Here is a 19,095-nt window from a genome sequence, read left to right as displayed (position 1 = left end):
TCTTCTGCAAACCATACCAGAAAATTATCCATGGCGGGATGACGGATTTGACGCGTGACATTCTGCTTCTGGATGATGTAAGTAAATAAAACTTAGTTAATCAATTACCGTAAGATATGTAAACCCTCTTTCGTATAATGCGGATATCATATTTAAAAAAAAAATTATGAAGTAGCATATGGCCTATAATCAGTGGATTCATACATGGTGAAACGAATGGATTCGAATGAATGAGAAGGTGCTACAACGCATTAGGTGATCTACAATTACCAACCGACACACTAAACTTCTGTTAAGATAGCCACACAGTCGCGTGCCAGTTACTGCGATTAAGCAGGAGAACATTTTAGCAAGCAGTGTGAGCACACAATAGCCAGAGAAATACTTGCAACACAGTATGGTAATTGGTAAACACAAGTTGCGGTGTCTAGAACGCGTCTTTGGTGTCCTTAAAGGAGCTGTGCAACGATATTCAATTGGAATGTTTTCCTCTCTACACGAGCTTACTGGCACACCTGGGACTCAAAGATACTCACACGCAACGCCATTGGCCAAGAAACCCCTTTGTTGCGGTGTAATTTCAAGGACAAAAGCGATCATTTTCATTCAATCTCTCCTTTGCAAAATTTGATGACGTAACTCGGGGATCGCAGTACATCCAAGTGACGATATTTGAATGCGGTTCATGGATTGGACCCGAGCATTGCGTGGGCACTCGACTTGGGCTCGTGACAATTGCTAGCTCGAGAAGCATTCGGGTTGTGACCCGTGTCCAATCGCTGCAACGACGACAACAGCCGAGCCATAACAATGTCTGGAACTCAGCGCGTGTCCTGCGCTTTGCCAACCCCAGCGCGTGGCTATGATCAACGCTGGCGGCATATAATCGGCTCCAGATCACGTGGCCGCTTGTTCTGGCTGCGAGTTGAGGGGGTGAACGCTGCTCGTTTTTCTTTAATTTTTTTTCTGGGACTTCTATTGCGTGGGGTGAAAAACGAACGCGTGTTTCATTGGTCATTAACGTTAGGGATCCGTTTTAAGCGGTATTTGTGCACAGTACAGAAATTGTTGCATCGCTCCTTTAACGTCCTATTCCGCCCATGCATCGAAAGTTGTCCCGATATGGCAACAAATTAACTCACAAAAGTCAGAGCGTAATGCTGTCGGATGTCGCGATCCTGGTGGTCGGGACGTGGAAGATCTGCAAAATGCACGAAAGAACGCAAGTGTCGCCGTCGTGACAACGTCCCAACACTTGGCTGCCGAAGCTTCCGTCAACTGTCAAGCTAGAGAGTGACCTGCAACAGAGGAAGAGTATGCGACCTCGACACACAGCTGCTGCGACCCCGCCGGGATCGCTGCCGGGGACAACATGACACTTGTAGTTGTAGGACGTCATAAGGCGGAAATCGAGGGACCCCTTTGCAGGACGCGGCAAACAGACCAGCTGAAGACGCGTCATGGGCACCATAATGCTACTGCGCCTCTTTTGTGATCGCGTTTTGCGGAGTCTGCAGGGCTGCTTTACCGAGACGAAGGGCCATACAGCTCATTTGCATAAATCTCACTGGAAACAAAACGGCGTATGTATAGAACTTGATTTTTTTTTTTTTTTTTTTTAGAAAACATCATTTTTTTTTCTTAAGACCAGACGAAAAACAAGGGACTAAAAAAGGCCGAATATTCCCGTAGCTCTACTTCTCTGAAGTCAATCTACCTGAAAGGAATGTCTGGTTGAGTGCTAACGTGTATTTTCTAATCCTTCTTTTCAGGCGTTCGAAATATTTTGGCCGCATAACAAACGAGGGAAATGGTTTGGAAAGCTGTTGCCTGGAACGACACTTACGTGAGCTTCAAAAACGCAAGGTTTATGTTAACACCACCTGAAAGGCAATGCCCGCGTCGTTCTCCCCCGAGCGTGATCACTATAGTCCGTTGCAACTCAAGAAGGTAGGGCGTGGGAAAGGAAGGCCGGGGAGGAGGAAGCAGCCGATTTTCCCGTCTCCTCTTCAGTGTTCTGTCTGCGTCCTCCTCTGCGGCCTTCCTTTCCCTCGCCCTACCCTCTTGAGTTGTAATGGACTATAGTGGATCTAGGACGCACCGCCTAGCACGCATCAGCGTCTGCGACAGAGCGTCTTGCACCGTCTGACAGCGAGCCCGAATTAGTGGTGCAAAACTATCGATAGTACTATCGATAGTATCGATAGTCGCCAGAAATCTGACTATCGATAGTACAAAAACTATCGATAGTACTATCGATAGTCGACTATCGAACAACTATCGATAGTCGACTATCGAAAAACTATCGATAGTGCAATCAATAGTCGACTATCGAAAATCTATTGATTGTACTATCGATAGTCAACTATCGCTACTACTATTGATAGTCGACTATCGAAAACCTATGTATAGTGCTATGAATAGTCGACTATCGGAAAATTATTGGTAATTGACTATCGTAAACCTATAAACAGTATACTGTCGACGGTTTACTATCGATAGTTTTCCGACACTTGTAGTTTTCACCGCTCCCTCTTCTCTTTTTCTCGCTTTATCTTTTCAAATAGAACACCAACTAGTAATGCAAAACTATCGATAGGACTATAGATAGTCTCCATAGACGCCAAAAATCTGACTATCCATAGTAAAAAAAAAACTATCGATAGTACTATCGATAGTCGACTATTGATAGTTCTGCGACACTATTGATAGTTTTCCAAAACTGTCGATAGTATCGGCAGTAGATTTATCGATAGTTTTGCATCACTAGCCCGAATGCACGCAGGCGGCGACGCCCAGACGCACGCGTCTTGCGCTTTGCGGTGACTCTCGTTGAAGCTTCAGCGTGTTTTGCCGCTTTAGACAGGTCGAGGATCCACTAACCAATACCTGATCGCGCGGGTGTTCTCTTTTAGGTTGTTATTGGTCACGCTGGTCCTTTTGTGGCTACTCCACATCAGTTTCAGAAATAAGCTTCCTGAAAGGTAGATCTGTTTTTGACTGACATTAGTTCTTCCATATAGGATATGCAATGGCGGTCATTTACTCGACGTCATCGGTGCCGACTTTCGAGACTCCGTTCAAGCGTACCTCAACTTGATGGTGAGTTAATTGCTCTCATTGAATGCTCCCTTCCATTCAAGAACAAATCAGTCTTAGCAGGACCATTGCTTATTACATGGGTAAACCCTTTTTGACAAAAATCGTGACGTCATCTGACACTTTGACGTCATTGCCTCACCTGAACAGTATTGTATACGTTACATAAATAGTAACTAATTTTAAATACAATTGTTCTTGGTTAAAAATGAATAAAATCTTTTATCGATTAGCTCAGAATAAAAGCATCTGACTGTATGAAAGAAAGTAACCGTTACTTTTTGTATGGGTTCAGATTTTGAAAACGATCCATTCTTCTGTCGCTTTGAAAACGTATATGTTGTACTGTCCATTATTAAAATTGAGTCACAGAGTTAAAAACTACCAATATTTTAATGCATCAATTCTGGTATCCCTTTATTTGTAGAAGATTTGGTTCCAGGATTCCTTGGTAGTAAAAGTTTTGAGACGCCGCGGCGTAGGGAAAAGAGATAAAATCATGGCGGTGACAAGTAACTTGAGTACTTGCTAAATTATTAGCAATATTTATGTCAATATTACCAAATAAAGTTAATCAAATAACAACAAAGTTATTCTATAGAGTCAGGGATGGGCAGTATTTGAAATACGTATTTCAAATACTTTGTGTATTTTGCATTTGTATTGAATAATACTAAAACGTGGGTATTTCAAATACAATTTTAATTAAATACAATTTTGTGCGCAAAAATACATCCCTCAAATTTATTGTCACTGTCTACAGCAGGAAGAAAGCTACGTTCTGCACCGAATGCAGTGTCTCTCAATCAAGCACAAGCGTTTAGTGACTTTGTGATTAGGGTGCTAGTCCAGGGCAAGAATAGTGACGAAATCGACGTTCACAGGCAGACTGGCTAAATAAGTGCCCGTGACAACTTGTAATGCTTTCCAGCCTGATTTCCATCCATATTTTTGCCTGGAACATTCTAAGTGCGCCAGTCGTCCAGATTTTCGTAACTGGTGCGATTTGGAACAATAAAACAATCTCTAGCTAGTGCTGCGCGTCTTTGACGTCACGGTTCTTTGTTGGTCTATACCAAAAAGTAATCGACAAAAAGAAAACTGCTTGAAGCTTTGCACTTTTTTCACGTATTTCTTCCAAGCTGATTACATTTTTTTGTGATTATATTTCTATTACGTTACTAGATCCTCGCACCTTAACTCCCGAGTGTGCGATGCAAAATTAAAATGAGATAACCAGAAACCCGTTGCAGGTGCCCTGAAGTCGCTGACGCAAATTTTGAGGAATGTATTTGGAAAAGTATTTGGAGGAGACCAAATACATTTGGTTGTATTTGTATCTCTTACTTAAATGTTTTGGGAAATGTAATTAGATTTGTGATTAAATACATTTTTGACGAAGTATTTTGTATTTGTGTTTCAACACATATTTGCATGTATTTTGCCCATTCCTGTATAGAGTATTCGAGTACAAGTAATTTTTTACATAGGTCATTCCACGCAAAACAATCATGGTCTAAATTTGACCCTCACAGATTCGGTCTAAAAGATTTTATGTGCTACTGGTGATGTAAAAGTACATTTTCCACAATATTTTTTCCTTTATTTGACACAATATATATTGAAAGGTTTGACACAAAAGTGAGAATTTAACACCGTTTTTAGTGGGTGAATATGTTCTTATAAATTATCCAAAAAGCTTTGTTTCGCATTTCGGGGTGTTTTAAAGGTGCAGGTGCGTTAAAAATGTCATTGAAAGCTGATATTCACATTTTATTTTCAAAAACAAGCTACTATATGAAGACTTTAAGCTTATGCGTGTTAGCAGTAAAAGGAAAATTGTATATATAAAATAGTTTGATAAAAATCAGTTCGCATATACGTGACGGCACTATTCCACCGGGATTGCACGACCCTGTTACAGGTGTCGCTCTCGTTTCTTCACAGACAGTGGGCAAAAAATACGAGATAATATAATAAGGGTGCAGGCGAGCTGGTGAATGTTAACCATGTTGAATAACCTGAGAGTGGAGCAGAAGTGAACAAATAAATCGAAGGAACAGAAAAAGGACAGGACAACGTCTCAAACTCAGCTACCAGGTTTATTTAGTCCGCCTCCATAAGGAGGCGGATTAAATAAACCTGGTAGCTGAGTTTGAGACGTCGTCCTGTCCTTTTTCTGTTCCTTCGATTTATTTGTTCACTTCTGCTCCACTCTCAGGTTATTCAACATGGTTAACAAATACGACTTTATTAACATTGCGCGCTCTGGTTTCAACTTCATTCTCGCCGAGGGACGCCGACCTCTCGAAGTAACCCGGGTTTACGACGCAGGGCTGTGCCGGTATAGGCCTTTGTGCGCGGTAGTTTCTGTGCGACGTTGTGAGAATTAAGCGATCGTCTCGCCGTCCAACTTAGTCGCCGTCAACGCGCTAAGTGCCCCGCTTGAACGATCGAGTTCGCCAGCTCGCCCGACTCCGCATTCAAGATCAACAACGTGTCGACGCTACCCCGTACAACCTTCGTCGTCGGGACGTCCACTTCCAGCCCGGAGACAGGGTATGGGTCTGGACACCGATTTGCCGCCGTTGTCTCAGCGAGAAACTCCTGGAACGGTATTTCGGACCCTAGAAGGTACTTCGTCGTCTTGGAGATCTGAACTACGAGGTGATGCCCGACGGAACAAGAACGTCATCACGCCGCCCACGACGACCTGAAGTCGTCCACGTCGTGCGCCTGAAGCCGTACTACGCTGGATAGGACTGTTGACCTTATGTGTACCAACCGACTCTTTAGTTTACCGTTTTTTTTTTTATTTGCATTGTTTTGTTTTGTGTTGCATCGGGGCGATGCACTTGTTAAAGGAAAGAGTAATGCCGCTCTCGCAGCTGGCCGAGTAGTAAGCGCGCGCATGGCCTAACGGTTATTGTGCCTGCCTCCCACGTGAAAAGCCAGGGTTCGATTCCTGGGAGCGACGCATCTTTTGTTTATTCCTGCAATAGACCCGTTGCTCTGGGGCAGGGAGCGCGAGCGCATCCGCAAGACGCGACCATGTTATGATGGCTGAACCATCCAGGTGGCTCTGTAACGCTCGATTTTGCACGTGCCACGTTCGAATGCAAGCATCTGAAGATGCGCGATAACAAAACTTCTAAAAAAAAAATTAAGAAAAGAATTATGCAGCTCGCGGCCGCAGCGTCTCATTAAACATTCCTTTCATCTTTGCTTTCTTTCTTAGCTTCCGCGAGCACGTATGTTTCACTTTACGTGATAACGAAGCCGAAGCTACTCGCAAATGCACGTCTTCCTGAAAGATGCTCGCACTGCACGAGCGCGCGTGCTTGACAGGGACGCTGAAAGCTCGCAGCTCGCTCTTGTAGCCTCCGTTCCATTCTAAGCTGACACTTAGAATGGAACGGAGTAGAAAAAAACAAAAAACTAGTGGCGAAGCGTATTGACGCGCATGTTCAAAACGCGAGCCAAATATTCTATTTTGCTCACCTCCAGCGCTCGATCCTGCTGTTTCGCCGACATTGACGCCTGCGACGCTAACTTACTTGTATTGTTGGGGGGCTCAAGTTCACCTCATTAAAAGTTTAGTTTTTGTAGTTATTCTTCGCCTCATCATTTTTCATTCGTGACAATATTGACCTAATAAAAACTGGATTTATTTCCAAATCTCGTTTCAAACCTTCCTGAAAAAAAAAAACAAAAAAATAAAAAACTTTTTACTTCTTGTGGTTTGTATCGCGTCAAATTCAAAATGTCCTACAAAATTAAAAAAAGGAATTGTTATAGCAAAAATATTTTAGAAAATGTACTTTTACATATCCGCAAAACACCGTTTTTTTTAGACCGGATTCGAGAGGATCGAGTTTGGGCTTCTGATCGTTTGGCGTGGAATGACCCCACTCGTTATGAAAACCGCGTACAAGTACAATGCCTGGACCGCGTCTCCGACTGGTGTTTTTAGCGTCCTATTCTGACCATGAATCTAAAGTGGTCGCGAGATGAAAACAAATAACGTCACAAAAGCCAAAGTGTCACGCTGTCAAACGCCGCGATCCTGGCGGATGGTCGTAGAAATGCTGGCGACAAGCAGGAGCGAACGGGGGTGTCATTGTCGTCACGGTGCCCCTAGGTACCCCAACTCCTGACTGCCGAAGCTTCCGTGTACTGTCAAGCTGGAGAGCAACCCGCAGCAGAACGTGCGTCTGCCACAGCCACCACCGCTTTTGTGACGCCGCCAGGATCGCGGCCGGCGACAGACTGGCACTTTTATGACGTCACAAGGCGGAAATCGAGGGACCACTTTTTTTTTTCTGGACGCAGTAAACACTAAAGTCGGAGACGAGTTCAAGGCATCATAGTACAATCTTGCACTCGAGGTCGCGTGGGGCCATGGAAAATTGATTTACTAAATTCAAAGGGAGAACTTTTTCCCCCGAGTTTAGCTCTAGAGATTTCACATGGCACGCTGTAACGTGAGGTTTCGACTTACACGAAACACGAAGATCGGGATCCGCTGCGAAAGCTCGGCTCTGCCGTAAAAATATGTTTTGGCATTATATTTGAGTTACTAGTACAACGATGCCTAATGCTCTATTTAATAAATTTTGAGGCAAATGGGGAACCGAGGAATAAAACGGCGCAGTATCCCTTTAACTGCGCACACAGGCAGCTTTGATATCCGGCGTAGTGAATCGTGCCGCTATATCGAATGTCACGCTATGGCAACATTAGCCATCGTGAGCGCAAGCACGAGGGCACTAGATCTCGGTTTTGAAACGCTCGTTCCCAGAACGAGCGCTCGCGCAAGAAAGCAATGTCTCAGAGCCAGCAGTGAGGTCTAGCTCGCACTTGTAGGTTTGGCTGTAGTCTGAGCTTAAGGGTGAACGGAGTATATTCGCCTAGAGACCCAGATTGAATTTAGGGGAAGCGTTCTTTTGTTTACCCATGCTTCTTTATGAGGCACGTGGTTATTATCTCTGTCCGCAATGCGGGTGGAGACAAAGCATCCACACTAAATGCACAGAGCACGGGCAAAGGTACAGAACATGAGCTATCAGCACTTGATTCCAGTGCACGAGCGCTGCATTAGCGCCTGCGTGGCTTCGGCCTCGCGTGCGTAGCACTCGTTTTGTTCCAAGTAAGTGTAAAACAAAGCGTAGTTCTGCTTTTAACAGCATGAGCCGTGCCGATCGAATCTCGAGGCGAATAGTTAAATAGACATATTACTAAACTTCTCTAGCACTAAGGAAAATGCTGGGAATGTAGGTACAGGCGCCGCTCATGCTGTCTGCAGCAGTAACTGTTCTAAACCAAAAGCATAACACAAATCGCATCTTCCACGCGCGTTCGTCAACACCTTGGTGTGCTTATTTACTTGGAATCATTTATACGCCGAAGGTGAACGCGTGCGGCGCGTATGCCTACATTTCCAGCGTTCTCCATGGTGCGTAGGTAATTTAGCCATAGTTCTAGTAAGAAGTTTAGTAGATCGTGTTCTTAAGTTACGCTTTGCCAGCGGGACCTCGTGCCATCACTTTGAAGCGTGGATTGAGCACACACACGCTGGGCCTGCTCTCCGAATCATACGACTTACCAACGCTCTCTATTGCAGAATGAGAACGGCAGAGAGGACTTTCAGTCTTCCCACATCCAGCACAAGCGTTATATCTTCGATAACGCATCGGCGTCTCTTGGGGTTTGAGCGTTCACGCGCGGTCCATGCTTGCGTATGGGCATTGCCTCCTCAATATATAGGAGGCTATAGTATGGGGCATCTGACCTCCGCTATTTTCCTGCTTGTTGGAGGAAGTGCGCGAAATCGCAAGCCTGCCGAATCCCACCTTCGCGCGCGTGCTGCGCGTGCTTGAACGCATGGGGCACCAGTCGGGACGCTATATGCTCGCAAGCATGTATACACGCGGAAGTCAACAACATACTGTTGGACGCTTAGTGTACGAAAAAACCCCTCGCCGTTCTTATCCTATCAGTAACTCTAGACAGTTTTACTAAACGAAGGCGAGATAGAAGTCACTTTCGCACGGCAATGGCAGATGAAAAAGGACAGCTTCCGCCCCACCCCAGCGTGACCGCATAATCCGACGCACTCCAGGAAGCGGTGCGGTATTGAAATTGTGCCGCCCACGAAAAAATTGACTGTAGACGACTGCAAACAGGAATCTGGCCTCGCCCAGTGTTGGTGGCGTTACTGAAAGAGAGTAATGAAACACGTTGCTTGCTACTTGCAACATAAAGTAACGCGTTATTGTTACTGTTTCCGATAAAAAAATAACGCACGGTACTTTTGCGTTACTTTTTATTTATAAATTGACAATTACAGCGTTTTTAGTGTTTTCTTTTTTTGCGAGAGCGCGTTTTAATACTGGGACAAACGGTGTAGGCGTGAGGTTTTCGTTAAAGGCGGACTCTTTGCGTGGATACACGACAGACAACATATTGAAGATATGTGGAATTAGTGCATGGTTTATTTACTTAGCGCCTGAACTTCTTGTCAACGTAAGTCCAGCCCAGTGTTATGCCTCGCAACAAAAGTATTTCAGATAAGACACTAAATGCCCGTTTGATAATGCATTTAGAGTAGTATTTAAGTTACTTTTCCTACGACCAATTTTGAGTAGATTGCAAATACGTTCAAAGGTAATTTAATTACATTCGACGATACTCAATAAGTAGGTTAGAAGCTGGTAATATAAGAGTAAAAATGTAAAAATGGTTGCTCTACTTGTGATGAATTTGCTGACAATCACATTATGCTGTGATCTTTATGACTGTCAAGAAGTGATTTAGCAAGGCTTCAATCGAAGTTTACCCTGAAATAATTCGGCTCATGCAACATAATGGGTACCGAAATATTTCAGGAACAAGGGGGACTCAGGTATCGTAGGCATGCCAACTTTCGTGCTTCAGTTTGGCGGTAGGCTCGGCTCATGACGCATTCCGAAATAAGTTCGTAAGATGCGTTGACGCGATTCGGCGGACTTGACGCATAAACTGGCATTGCATATCCCTAACAGCCGGTATAGAAGTTGATCATGCATCCAGACTTAACGATGAGTACGCCAGTGAACGATAAACGTGCGCGTTCAGGAAATACATCGGCTAGAGGACAGCAGCCTCTGTCGCTGATGAACAACCAAAAGCGAGTGCTTTGTCTCCCCAGCCAATGGCGAGGAGGAGCGCGTGTACCTTCAAACTGTCAGAATATATTAGGAGAGTCTAGATGGAAACACAAGTAACTCAAGGGAGTGTCCACAAAACCGCTTTCAATCCCTGGTTCCACCTGGCGGAAATCTGGGTTTTATTGTTCTGAGACTGAAACAATATGCGCATTCGGAAGGAGATAAAAGAAGCACTTTTGAACGTGCTTGGAAGCCGAAGTTAATCCACAATAGGCACACAAGTGGTTTTGAGAAAGCCCTATCTACGCGACTGCAGCTCAGTTATTTCAGCAGGATCTAAATTCTTTGGCAGAGGAAGTGTTCACGCTCACTTGAAAGCGTGCTCGCGTATTTTCATAACAGCACCTCCTGAACCGATGATTTTCGAAAATGATTCATTGTCACCGTAGCGAGCGTTGCCCCGCAACATTCTTCCGGTGACCTAAACCACTCAATCTGCAGCCATTAAAGGGACCATGAAGGCAGTTTCGAAGTTTTATTCGACGATTGAAATGGATGTCAGGCACGTCTCAGATACTGTTGACCAAGTTCTATCCCGCACAGAAGTTTGGGTGGCGCACCAATCGAGCAAACAGGCGCGGTAATAATAGTGCCGGGAACGATGCCTGAGACCCCACCGAGGCGGCGGCAGAAAGGTGAACTAAAGTGCGCCGTCGAAGCGTGACGACAACGGGCTCCTGGTCTGGCGATTGGTTCAAACGATAGACGCGCTCTTGGTTTCGATTTCGGTGGTGAGATCTGATGAAGAAAGTTCATTTGAACGTTGGATAATCTTTTGAAGTTGTAGTTGCGAATTAATAGGTTTCATACCGTGTATAAAAGCATAATCTGAAGCGATCCCTCCGTTTGTCACTGGTTGAACGCATCCCGCACTGCTACCTCGGGGAGCGCGTAACAAACATCGAGCAACCATGGACAAAAAAGTAAAAGATGTACGAGCGCCGGGGGCGGTGGACTTTTGGTTTTGGTTTCGTGCGTCGTCGTCTCGTGTTCGCTTTGCGAATTGGTGTCTCACCAATCATGCCGCGTTTATGTGCAGTAGTAGGTTGCGCGAAAGGTCGGCCAAAGACGTGCGGTCGATCGGGAGACGTTAGTTTGCATAAACTGCCGACCGATGCAGCAATGCGCAGCATTTGGTTGCGCGCCGTCGTCTTGCGTAGAGCTGTGGACAGCGGTGTCAGGATTTGTTCGTTGCGTTTCCGACCAGAAGACTTTGAGCAGCACCTTCACGTCAGCCGGAGTCGGTGAACACATGAAGTTCCCGCGTCTGGGGAAAGACGCTATTCCCTCACTTTCCTTGCGCAAGGAGCCCACACCACAGCGGCAACGAAGCACGTTCAGTCGGCGTGAGGTCGCTGAACGGGAGCTCAAACTCGTTTGCGAGCGCGGCGTTGTCGTCCATTTCTTCCAGGTTTTCTTCACAGACTGCCGTGCACTAGAGCGAACCACGGGAACCACACTGAGCGTGCACTAAATCCTACCGATGCCGACAGTGCTCCCTGACGTCACTTCTCTTTCCAGAGGCGAAAAAGGGAAGAAATCTGAATGTCTGTTTCGGTTTCGCAAATTTATTTGCAGGTACATAAATAAGAGTCACAACGTTCTAGAAAAATTCTGTGGCATGCCAGGACCCCAATGCTTCCGAAAACACGTTTTTTTATTAAAAAATTAAATTGCCTTCATGGTCCCTTTAAGTGTAAAATCCAGATTACGTTGCCATTACTTTGCTAGCTCTAAGCGCAACGTGCCATTCGTAAACTTTAAAATTGAGCGCACAAAAAGACATTAAGGCTTCGGTCCCACGGCAGCCATCTTGAACAAGGCGTTAGTTCAACCAATAGATGGCGACACGCACCCGTGGGGTGGCCGAAACATTGGTTCACAGTGGGATGGCTCGAGCACCATCACGTTCCCCTCGTGGCCTTGCTCGCGCCGCTGCCAGCTGTGCTCAGCTAGCTCAAGTAGCGTGGTTCAGCAAACGGATGTATGCGGAGATGCGGTTCGGCGGTTGTAACGGGCTTTCGCAACAAATCTTACCAAGAAGGAATCAAATGTTGATTGACGTGTTAATATTCTATCAATTAAAATTTCTTCTGCAGGAATGCACGCTCAGTATACTCAATCTTCCAAGACACCAGTGGAAGCGGACGTCAAGTTGCGATTTACGGTGCTTACCTCACCATCATTTTAATGACGACTAAAATAACGTCACGAAATATTGTGTTTCACGGGGTCCAGAAGATGTTGTTCCAAGAAAACAAACGCCGTTGCAATATTTTCGGAAGTACCGACACACATAATGTTGTAAGTACAGCTTAGGAGGAATATGATGAAAACCATCAGAAGAAATAGGAAGACGTTTATTTGCAATTATGACGCTATGAATGAACGGCGTTTAGCGACGGCTAGTCATGAGCGTTCGGGAATTTATAAGTTCACGTGATTGCTAACTATGGACATGCGTTTTTGTCGGGCGATGGTGTTGCGGTGATGACCTGATATCGGACGCCTCGTGGCAGACGAACAAGCAAGTTTATTCTCAGCGAATGGTAAGTGTCCAGTGTCAAGCACAACAAGTGGCTAACGACGTTGTTGACGTTTCGAACACTTACCGCTTTCGACAAAAGTCCTGGCACCTGGGCTAACTTTCTGGAAAGACTCGAAGTCTTCCTTGAGTCCAACGCCATCATGAACAGTAACTGAAAACGATCCACTATTCAATCGCTGGGCGGCGAAACGTATCCGCATCTGCGGAGTCATGGACGATGCGTACTCTAAGTGGCTGGAAGTTTACATGATGCCTGCCACGACGTCCAAACACGTCATTGACGTTCCACGGTCTCTTTTACCTATTCTTGCCTTACCGAAAATACTTTTCTCTGATAACGCGCCAAATCTTGCTTCAAACAAAATAAACAAGTTTTTGAAGAAAGAAAAACGGCATTAGGCATCACATTAGTGCACCATACATACCATCCTGCAACTAACGGGCATGCAGAACAGATGATGTGCGAAACAAAAAAAAAAAAAAAAAAAAGCCCTTTTGAAGCTTACGGAAGAAGCAGTTCAGTGAAGAATCGCCAGGTTGTTGTTCCAGCAGCACGCGACGAAGCAATAGCATCTTACACGGAAAAAATACCCGCCGATGCAATATTCGGCGGACGAAGAGCCACACCCCTCGATCTCATGATACCATGGCTTACGAACGAAGATCGAGAGATTCCCAGATCGGGGAGTAATTGCAGTTTATTCGGTCGGACAACTCGTCTACGTAAGGAATTTCAGCGGGAGTCGGGCCTTCCATGTAAACCTTGAGTAGAAAAGGCTCTATCTTGGTTGACCAGAAGGTGTCATCTCTCTGAATACGTTGCATATCAATGCCCTTGAGTGTAAATATAACTAAATCACAAAACTCTCTTTGTTTATTGTGTAACTGCCCTTGTATTTGATAGTAGAATCTATGGTGGTGATTTGTACCTTTTGCACCAGGCTCCTTTTTCTTATTTTTCGCCTCATACTCCTTTGCGGTTTAAGTATGCTTCAAGAATCTTTTGGAACGGGGACACTTTACGTCAACGAGGCCATTTGTTCCAAGTAGTCAATCAGGGAATTCTGCCAGAAATCCGTCCCTCCTTTTAACGAATAAGCCGCACTTCTGCACAGTGCAGTTTTCCTGTTCCACGTACAGTTGCAAAGCAGCATCCTCATTGATTCTACCATATTCTGTTGCGGGTGAAGAAAGTCTTCGGGTACACGATACTTGAAACAAGTCTGGCACTGTACGTTGTGGTTCGACACCCACTAATGTCGTCGTCCTTATAGAGCCTCATCATTTAATCATTACATCGTCACCTCATATTGCTCTTCATCAACAGTAAGTAGTACAATAGGCTATCGCCATATTACAATCCAAGAATTGAAAACTTGAGTTGTTCAGTCCTTCAACAAGATTATTATTTATATAATGTTATTACGTTACATTACCTCGAGACGATCGACGTCCATCGCCGATCTTCAAATACTTATACCTGTATATAAATTAGAAGCACAAGGGGGGGGGGGGGGGGGGAGGGGTCGGTGGCCGAGTGCATGGTCTAGCGCACGTACACCAGCTCGGAGCACTTGGAGCGAAAGGTCGCGCTGCAGAAGCCACCCCGCCCCTGCCCGTTTCGATCTGGAAGAACAGCGTACCGGCGTGCGGTCGTGTGTATCACTACTGCGTGGTGCACACACAACAATTTGCAATTAGACACATAATAACAAAGAGCACAGCGTGCCGCCTCTTTCTTTGGATGCCTTTTTTAAACCAGCGCAAGCTCGCGCGTTCTCTCTTTTGAGACGGTTAGAACGGTCGCACATAAAACCCGCATTTCTCCTACCCAGCCACTTCCTCCTCTCATTATGTGTAGTTGGTTATAACTAAATAAGCTATAATAATAGTGTATTATTCATATTTACTTTCAGTTTAAGTCAGGGAGAAGGATCGAGTTTTGCGGGTTTTATGTGCAAATAAATGAGCTGCGCTTGGAGTATCGGCACTCTCTTCCCCGTCAGTGTTGTGAACGCCGCCATTCTGGTGCTTGTGCAGAGCAGGCGCAACTGCCGATCGTCATGATTTGAAAGTGCGACATCCTCAGCATTAGATTTGGTGTTAGGAAGCTCATGTAATGTTGCTTTGCTTTGTCGCACACTGTTTAAAGTTGAGGACGGAAAAGCGTTTCTTGTGATTTCAGATAAAGCTTCAAATAACTGGCAAACATGATTTTAAGCCACAATATGGCCAAGTGTCGCTACTCTGACGCGTAGCTTATTTAATGACACTATTCATGCTCTTGTTCAAGAGGCTTGTAATACCTGGAGGGGCCATGACGTAAGCCCCGTGGATTCCACAAGCCACTACCTTTTGACACCTGCCTCTTCCACATTGTTCCCACTTGTGCCAGTAATACCCTTGTTACACGGGCGCGCTTAACTGCAGTTACGTTAAGCCACAGTTAGCGCACAATACTGGCCGACAACATTCTCCGGCTATGCAGTCAAAGCTATGGGCGAACGTGCGCTTGAGCATCTTCAGCACACATCGAAGCAGTGCACGAGCGCTCTCCACTACTACTGAAATAGCTGTACGAGAGTATAGTGCGGTAACTGTGGTGCCACGTAACAGCAGTTAAAGCTGAGTTAACCACGGTTAAGGGTGCTCGTGTAACAGGGGTATAAATTAGCTACGGTTCAGAGTAACCACACTTGGCCATATTGGGCTTAAAATCATGGTTGCCAGTTACCTGAAGCTTTATCTAAAATCACAGGAAACGCTTTTCCGTACCCCACAAATGTTTAAACAATCCGCGACAGAGCATTGCAATATTGCATCAGCTTCCTAGCACCGCATCTAATGCTGAGGAAGTCGTACTTTTGGATCATAACGATCGGCAGTTGCGTTTGCTCTGAACAAGACCCAAAATGGCGGCGCCCAAAACAATTTTGGGGAACGGAATGCCGATACTTTAAAGCTCGTTTAGTGACTCTAGACATGGAGTGAACTCGGGTGTATTATTTTCCTCTTCGTCTTTCTTGTTTATTGATTTCAATCATATCGAATAATGAACACATTATATCACACTACACGTGTGTAATTATTTGTCTTAGATTTATTAATCGCACCCAGTACTTAAACCATTCATTTATTGATAGTAAATCTTCCAATATATTTTTTAAATGTGAAGATAAGAAGACACGGAGATTGATGATGATACAGACGCCAACGCCGCCCTCGGAAATTTTTTGAACACTAGAAATCAGCAGTTTGTCTGCCATCCGCCAGGTAGCGCAACAAAACACCCAAACAGTTTTTATTTGTTTTTAAAATTAGCTAACCTCTACACCTATTAAAAACCAAAGCAAGATCATTGTGAAAATTTAATACATCGCAATGTATATCTATTCCTAACAATACTGCTATTAGATGCCAATAAATCTGTTTGGTGTCCGAAAGAGATATGCATCAAAAACAGGTAAGTTTGAAGGGCTCCTGGAGCGTTATGACTTTGAAAATGAAAAAAAGCCATCGTCCACCTCTTGGGCAACCATTGTAGCTCTAAATGTTATAACATATTTTATCATAGCTTAATTATTTCCTCAGCGGCATTTGAAGTACCATGACTCGAAGCACAAAAAAGTGCTACGTTTGATATAAAATATCTAAACAAAAAAATTTTACACAACATTAAATTTTTTTCTGCATATTACCAATTATAAGCACTACATCTGTAGCTAATTTCATTGCCATAGCGCTTGTCATTAAAAACATATTTGTGCTGAAAAATGTCAATTTTAGAGCAATATTTGGAGGGATGAAAAAAAACAAAGTAGTGCAAATACCAAAAAAATGTATCGTTACATTCTGCTCCGACATCATCTTAACAAAACTGCTATATTGGAACCGTGCTATCTTTAATGGATCGTTCATAAAACATGAACTAGCGGAGCAAGTGAGGGTCCGCGCCGTCATATTCGCAACGCTACAAACGCGCATGAACAGTAAAAACCAACACATACATAATATCAAATGAAAGAGGATTGCATTGCCTTTCGCATGACATTAATCCCACAAAACAATATTTAAAAGGAGATGAGTAATGACCTGCCAAAAAGTACCTAAACTGCCACATTCAGTGGGACCGTGGCCTTAAGTGTCTTTTTGTCCGCATTTAGTGACTGCCTTTTGTTCGTGTTTGTCATTTGTCCTGTGGTTGGTCGCTTGCTTCCAAGTCCGAAAACTATTCAGCTTTGTCCAGGAGTCTGACGCTCCCTTGTTCCTTAGATTGTTCCGGCGACAAATATTTTCGAAGGTTCACAAATGTATTTGAGAAACTGACTAAAAGGTAGTGAGAAATGTAATTAAGATAAAGTAGCAAATGTTCTAGACGAAATGTATTGCAAGGTACCAAAATACTACCAAAAGTATTTGGAATACAGTATGTTGAGTAGAGTATTTATGATAAGCACAAGTCTGGTCCTGACGCAGCCGGCGCCAGATGCTAATGGGACAAATCAAGCAGCGTCAAAAGCGCAACTGACTGGACCTTTCTTGGCTCATCATTGGTTCAGCGATACTAGAACAGGCACAGCAACATGAGGAACGACATGTTGGTGCCCTTTTGACGCTGTACGATTGGTCCCGTCCACTCGTAGCGTAGGCTTCGTCTGGCATTCAACTAAAACAAAACTTAGAAACACGAAAAAAAAATTAAGTGTACTTTTTTCAGGTCTTGGGAGAATATGTAAAGAGTAATGTAACTACGCTACTTGTTACTCTGAATAAGTAACGTAAATACATAACCGGCTACTGTTTGAAAAGAGTACCGAGTACGTTAATACGTTACTAGAAAAAGTACGTGTTTACTGGTAACGCAGTTAACAGCAACGCGTTAGCGCCAACACTGGCCTCGACCATATCTCTGATTGTGCGAGCAAGCATGTGCAATAGACCGATCTCACCAAGCGTTCGACGCATGCGCGAAGCAGCCATAACTTTAATTCACGGGAGGCAATCGACAGTGCACGAGACTGTTCGTGGCCTGCACGCGCAGAGCTCCAGCGAGGTTGTCACACGCGCAGAAAGACTAAAGTTCCCTCGATGCTTTGCGGCGGCGGTGGCGTAGTCAAACTAGCTGGTGAGATCGGTCTATTGTGAGCCTAGAAAAAATACCTTCAGGCGCATGCCGCTCGTGCTTGTAGGCATGGGGCACCAGCCTAGGTGCCATGCTTGCAATTGTCGCTGGGGAGGATTGACTGGCGGACGTAGCAAAAGCCTCGGCTTCTGAGTGCATGCAGGCGGCGAGCTACCACGGTCCTTCACAGATGTGCATTCCACACCGTCAAGGTGGCCGGAATAAGTAACTCATAAGTGTGAGCTCTCAAATATGGCGTCTCGTGAATACCCCCGTATAGTTAGAAAACAAACATCAACCGAGTGAGACAGTTTTTACTGCCTAAAATCAGACGGTGCAGCGGGCACGGGCACGCAAAGCAGCTTCAGAATGCCTGAGCTTTCCGGCGTCGTTCGGCATTTGGCTCAACTCTGCGTTTTGTCAGTCACAACAAGTCACGACATAGTTAAACGTACTGGACACGCTGCTCCTTTGTGGTGGCGCAATGAGAAATTCGCTGTCTACCTCGACTGGAGCGCTAGCCATCGCCTGACAGACAGCAGAGGAGTTACGCGCGAACAATTCATTGAGTTGTATCTATAACTCTTACCGCAGCAATATAAAAAAGATTTGATATGGCATTCCTACATACGACTCTAGAAAATTGTCGACACGCTAAAACGCATTAAAAAAGAAAATCGGACGTCCTTTCGGCAAATACTTTAAACTGGGTTTAGATTATTGATTATACTATACGCGGCGCCATTTGACCACACGAACTAGAAAACACTAGACTACTGGTGGGGAAGGGCACAGACCAATGCTGATTGTTGGCACTGAGTCTTTTGCTGTTCTTACTGCTGCTGAGTGTCGCACCAGTCTGCTGGTGCGAGGTGGCACTGAGTCTGTTGAAAACGTGACCGCGCTTACAGACATGTTTGAGGGGCGAGAACAAAACAATATTATGCGCATTTTGTTGTGTCATTCTCCCCTTTTGTCCGTGTTCGTAGGCGCGACTTTATTTTCAGAGGTCAGATGAAAATTTAAAATCATGTTCGTTTTTCACATGGCTGGCACTTGTGTTACACCAACAGTCATTGTAAAGTATCAGCTGCTTCGTCCGTATCTTCTGCAGCCTA

The sequence above is a fragment of the Ixodes scapularis genome, unplaced genomic scaffold (assembly GCF_016920785.2).
Source record: "Ixodes scapularis isolate PalLabHiFi unplaced genomic scaffold, ASM1692078v2 PGA_scaffold2__306_contigs__length_199485367, whole genome shotgun sequence".
Lineage (NCBI taxonomy): Eukaryota > Metazoa > Arthropoda > Arachnida > Ixodida > Ixodidae > Ixodes > Ixodes scapularis.
The sequence above is the reverse complement of the archived record's forward strand: the minus strand, read 5'-3'. Positions refer to the sequence as shown.